Source organism: Tyto alba, unplaced genomic scaffold (genome assembly GCF_018691265.1).
Source record: "Tyto alba isolate M040663 unplaced genomic scaffold, T.alba_DEE_v4.0 Super-Scaffold_22, whole genome shotgun sequence".
Taxonomy (NCBI): domain Eukaryota; kingdom Metazoa; phylum Chordata; class Aves; order Strigiformes; family Tytonidae; genus Tyto; species Tyto alba.
In genome coordinates, this window is record NW_024881296.1 from 31,979,687 (window position 1) to 31,985,492 (window position 5,806).

The following is a 5,806-nucleotide window of genomic DNA, read 5'->3' on the forward strand; positions in this document are numbered from 1 at the left end:
TCTTAATTCCTCATAATTAAAGATTTAAATTAGGGCACAGAGAGGAAGTTCAAAACTCATTCAGGTAAGCTGATAAAAATCTTTCATAATTAAGAAGACAACACTGCTTGGATTGCTTATTCAGGGAAATTTGGCAGTCAATCATTGTTTGACTGACGACTTGGGAAACACATCTGCAGGGGGTTTTTCACCCAGCTGACACATTAATTGATTTAAGCACTCGACGTGCACCCGCGTGCGCTGCAGGACTGGGAGGAGGGGACGGAAGGAGTGGGGAAGCAGGCCGCTGCCTCGACACTCAGAAATCATCCTCCCATGTGTGTTTTCGGGGGGGGGGGGGTGTGTGTGTGTGAGAAGGCCCGCAGTGCTCGTGTGGGGTGTCGATGCTTTTCTGGCACAGCCAGAAAATTCTTCAGTCCTCTTCAAAGCCGAAGAGTTCGCACTCGTTTTCTGGCGCCTCCCGCAGTTGCCCGCCCCGGCGCTCCACGGGCAGCGCGTGGGAGTGCTGGGGAGGGCTCGGGAGGGCTGGCGGGGAGCAGGGAGGTCGGTGGGCCTGGGTGCGTTGGAAGCACTGGCGGAGCTTCCGTCAGGCCTTTCGGAATGCGGTGGCATGACTGAGATGAATTCAAGGGTAAGGAGGTGCAGTTTTACCCAGCGAACACCGACGGAGAAGGAAATGTGAGGAAAGCCTGCTTGAAACTTTTTCCAGCCCATTATTTATTTGTCAGATTTGCTTCTTGAAAGCAATGGAACTCTCCAGTGAAATACGCTCTTTTACTGAGTATTGAGTTAAATTGCAGCAGAAAGCTAACTTGGTGAAAAAATTGCTAAATAAATTATTTTCTCTGCATCACACTTAAATATATCTGAGGATTAATCCTCTGTTGTGCTTCTATTTTTAAAAGGTTGCAGCAGTTCAAAAATAATATGTAAGCATTAATTTTACAGCAATATTCATAATAGTAGAGCAATGCACTAAAGATCTTCAAACCACTGTTTTTGTTTGCACACAAACCACATCTGAGGCAGGTGAGTACTTACCATCCCATTCCAGATGGGAAAAGTATTCATAAATGGCTGGCCTGCGGCTAGACGGGGTGAAATCAATCTGATTTGTAGAAACCAAACATAATCCTCCAAATATTGTTTTTAAAATCTGTCGTATTGCCAATAACAGAAGTACGGCAATCATGAATCTGACTTCAGGGGGCTGTTCTAATAAATACAATACTGTGGCTTTTAGCCTGGTTTCCAGAGGAAAGGTGTCGGGGGTAATCTCGCTGCCTCTGTGTGCCTTCCCCTAATTACTTCTGAATCTGCTGGCAGACTTCAGTCAGTTTTGGCAAATGGAGTGGGGGGAGGGAATGTCTCAAAAATCATTACGTTTCTATGAGCTTCATAAAACTAGGCAACTGGAAGGGAGACAGAGGCAGTGCGAGTCCTTTGCTCAGAGGGAAGATGACAGTGTAAGCTCAACCTTTATTGAGGCACCAGAACAGATGCGGGAGAGAGGCCGTACACCGGCTCTGACGGCGGAGGGAGCTGGCAGCGGGTGCTTGGATACCTGTGAAACCACTTGCTTGCGTTGCCGTCTGACTTCTGAATCCTCTTTGCTGCCGTGATGTGGGTGATCGTTGCTGAAAATGCAGTTGTCCTCCGGGGCTGGCTTTTGTGGTGCAGCTTCTCTGCAGCTCCCAGTCAGTGCGGCTCAGCCCCATCCCCTCCGGTGGGACGGAGCAGCTAACGGAGCACCCCTCCGGCCTGGGCTGCCCCGGCAGTCTGGTGTTCACACGGGCGAGGAGGTGGGTACCGGTATAGCTGCGTTCTCCGCTTGTAGGGCTGTTGGGAATTACGTTTGTCCTGGACAAAGATCAGATTGAAAATCGGTCCGTATCAAAGGACAGCCTACACATGCAGGTTTTAAACTGTAGTGGGAACGTAAGTGGCTGTTCAGATCCTCTGTTCCGAATCATACGGAGGTGGTGATGGTTCAGAATGTTATCACTCCTTGAGTAGTCCCTTTTGGGATAAGTGAAAGGATCCTTCATTCTTCCTGTGACGCTGTAAAACCAGTGACACTCGTGCATTGAGAGCCACAGTCTCTGTGCTTTACCTGCTGAATGAGCTTTGCCCTCTGCGTTGCCATTATGCTGCCACTGTGCATTACTCTGGAGAACGCCTGGGGTTTGGTTTAAATGGCTCAGTTCCCATAAACGATCTGGTTACATGCTACGTCAGTAGATCAGACCCTGCAGGTCAGTCAGTTCTGTGCTGTTTTCCCATAGGATTTCTTGCGCCTTCAGAACGGTGAAACTGCCACCTGGTTACAACATGAATGTGTGTTTGCTGCCTGGTGTAATTCATCACCCACTGGGGAGAGGCGGAGGATCGTTCCTATGGCATGCACGTCTTTATCTCCTTGTCTGAAAGCCACCCTCTTTGCGTGAAATCCCTGTAAACTGCCACGGGCAGCCAGACCCTGGAGTCCTGACTTGACCCGGACCTGCTGCAGCAACACTTTCTCACGTCTGTGTTTCTCCCGTGGCTGCCGTGGGGCAGGGTGCCGGGGCGGTGGCGGGTGCCCGTGCTCTCCCACTCCATGCTGTGCCATGCTGTGCCAGTCTACCTAATCTAGGCTAGTGGCCACTTGCATGTTGCTGTCTGCTTTCATGCCATCCATCCCTGTCAGCTGCTTGGAGAGCTCTTTGACCCCCTGAAGTCATGTACTTAGTGTATTTTTCTCACAGCTGCAGCTAGGTGCGCGGGACATAACAGATTTATCTGAGATGTGCATCAGGCAGGTACAACTTCAGTGTCCAGTTGTCTGGACACAGTGATGCTGTGAGGATGGAAAGCTTTGCAGAGCAGAAAATCCCAAGCTTGCATGAGTTACTGGAGTATCCCTTGTGGGTTATCAACATGCAGATTTATGACTCGCTCCAAATGAACCAGGATAAACGGGGGAACACATAATTACTTGGAAATGTTTGAGGTTCCAAACCCTGGGCTGCCATGGATTAACAGCTGGAAACATGTTTCTCACTTACTCACTTTTTCCCCTAATCTGAGAAGAGTTGTTTGATTTAAATTTTACCTTATGATTTTGGATTAGTCTGAAATTTACAGTGTGTCCAGTGTAATTTAGTTGTCTTGATTATATTCTAGTATTTTCCCACATTGTGCTCTGTTAGTTATAAGGGAGATTTGCTCCCAAACCCTTAGTCTGGATGCTCCTCCTCTGCTGTAGTCTGCCAGAAACCATCTTTATTCATAAATCTCATTCAGCCTGCACGGAGGGAGCTTCTTTCAGCAGGAACCAGAGCCTGAGGAGGTGAAATGGTGCTGAGGCTCACTGTGGGGCTTTGCGTGTCTGTGACAGGCAGAGCTGAGAGGGACCCATCTCAGTGTCCCAGCCTACCTCCTGTTCTTCCGCGCCTCAGTCTCATTCAGTACAGCATTTTGCTTCTTTGTCTGTAAAATCTTGGGATGCAGACAGGTGACATCCATCTGGGATTCTGTTTTTGTTTAAAACACTTCATCTTGAAATAAACAGTATTTTGTGGGCTATGAAAAGGGTGAAACCTTATTGTGCAGTCTTGGAGCCCTGGCAAAAATATCTGGTGGTGTTTTTAATGTGCCATTGTGAAACAAAAAAAAAAAAAACCAAAAAACAAAAAACAAAACAAAACAAAACAAACAAAAAACAAAAACAAAAACAAAAACAAAACCAGAAAACCACCTATTCTATTTTACTTCTCATTGGGTTTAGCAATGAGAGAACAGACAATTCTGACATAGGAGTTCAGATATCTTTTTGCAAAAAGTAAATCAGAAAACATACTATGCAAAAACATTTTCAGTCATTAATCTTTTTCTACCAAGGTGGTACATTTTTTTATTTTTTTTTTTAGATCTCTTCTGGGAGGTTATTCTGATTTTTTATTACATTTTTGCCTTGGCTAGGTGGTAGAGTGAGATGTAAGAGAATTATTCTATTTAAAAAAAAAATAATAAATCTTGTTGTTAAAAGTGCTGTTAATGTAACAGTGATGGGCCAGTGTGTGAAAATGAAATGGAGTACTTCGGAACAGGATTCTTACTTATTCCAGTTCCTTCCAAGCTGAAAAAACAGGACAGCCTAGTCTGTAGACCAAATGTTTCTCTCATCTATGCAGAACAGTGTTTCACCAAAGGCCTTCTAGGTGAGAGTCAAAAGACAAGAATACTCACATCCTCAGCCATTCTGGAATGAGGAGATGTTCTCCTGCAGATGGTGTTGCCAGCACTCAAAGGCAAGTGTCGGGTTAGGGTTTTAAAAATGTTTTCCTTTTAAAATTGGTAATTTTTATCTTTGAATGCTGTTGTTGTTGGGAATAATGAAAATTATTGTGATAGTATAATTGGAAGGGTTTTTTTCTGTAGAGCCACAATGTGAGTGTTTTGAGGGTATATATAGAATACACAGGATTACAATAATCTGCTCTTCATTTTTTCCAAAGAATTTCTAAGTTGCTTCTATCAAATCTGCTTGGATCATTATAAGAGTAATTGAGCTAGTACAGAAGTACTTGATAAGCCAGAGATACACCATTGGTAAAGCCAGGAAAGAACTAGTTTTTCTGCCAAGGCACCTGTGGCTGTGGCACAGTGAATTCTGAAAACACTTACTTGGTTCTAAGAAACAGTAATTAGCACATAAACAGTACAACTAAACTGCATAATTAGATATGCTGACGATGACAGAACTGGTATCCCAGATCCATCTATTAGGCCCTATCTCACAAATCTGTGTACTGGTGAGACATCCTTAAGGATAAAAAATAATTTCCTAAAGACTCCATTAAATAATGCTGAGTGTGGGCAAGGCTGATGATTAGGGTGGCTGTTCTTCATTTGCCTCTACCTTTACTTTCAGATATTTTTAGCCCTCTTACTTAAAAAGCTCTTTAGCAATATTGGAGCAGGTAGTATGACAGAGACAAAAAGGCCTACCCTGTATGATGTTTTTCTCTGTGCTTCATCTACATTATGTACAGAGGAAAAGGCCAGAAATAATATTCATCTATGTAACCCCAGAAAGCATAGCTGTTCCCAACATATATGTTTTAAAGAGGAGCTGATGTTCCCGAGGGGTTCTCCAAAGGGCGTTCCTGAACACAGGGAGTCTCTCAGTACAGATACGTAGGAGTGGTTGCTGCTAGAAGTGTGTATATATGCTGCAATGAAGGATGATCTGCTGCTTCTCCAGCTCTGTTAAGTGAGTGTGAAGTGACTGCACATTTTTGGAGTGAAACGACCTCATCCATGCCACTAGTAGAATTGGCAGTTAGCGCTGGCTGCTTCAGCATGATGTCATTGGGCTTGGAAAGCTTTGATCATTTCTAGCTACCATCTCAGCTTGTGCACTTTCACTTGCAGTCTCACCTTCTCACCACTGATCTTTGAAAAAAGTTGGAGTTTTTTAACAAAGTGTGGAAGCAGTAAGAACAACTGCATTGGCCAGATCGAAGGTCTGTTTAGTTTTATTATCTGCCTATCTCTGATGGTGATCAGTAGTGGATGCTTAAGGAAGGGCTGAAGCACAGAACAAGCACATAGTCATAGTTTCCTAGTACACTTTCTCAATGAGCTTGTCACTTGCATGTATTGTCCTTGTGTTTGGTAGCCATTAATGAGGTTTACTTCCACTAATTTTCATAATTACTTCGGAACCCCTACAAACTCATGGGATTCACTACATCCTATGTGTTATGACCTAGACTACCCAGGCAGTCGTAAAGGTTCTGTGATACCCTCAGATTAAATT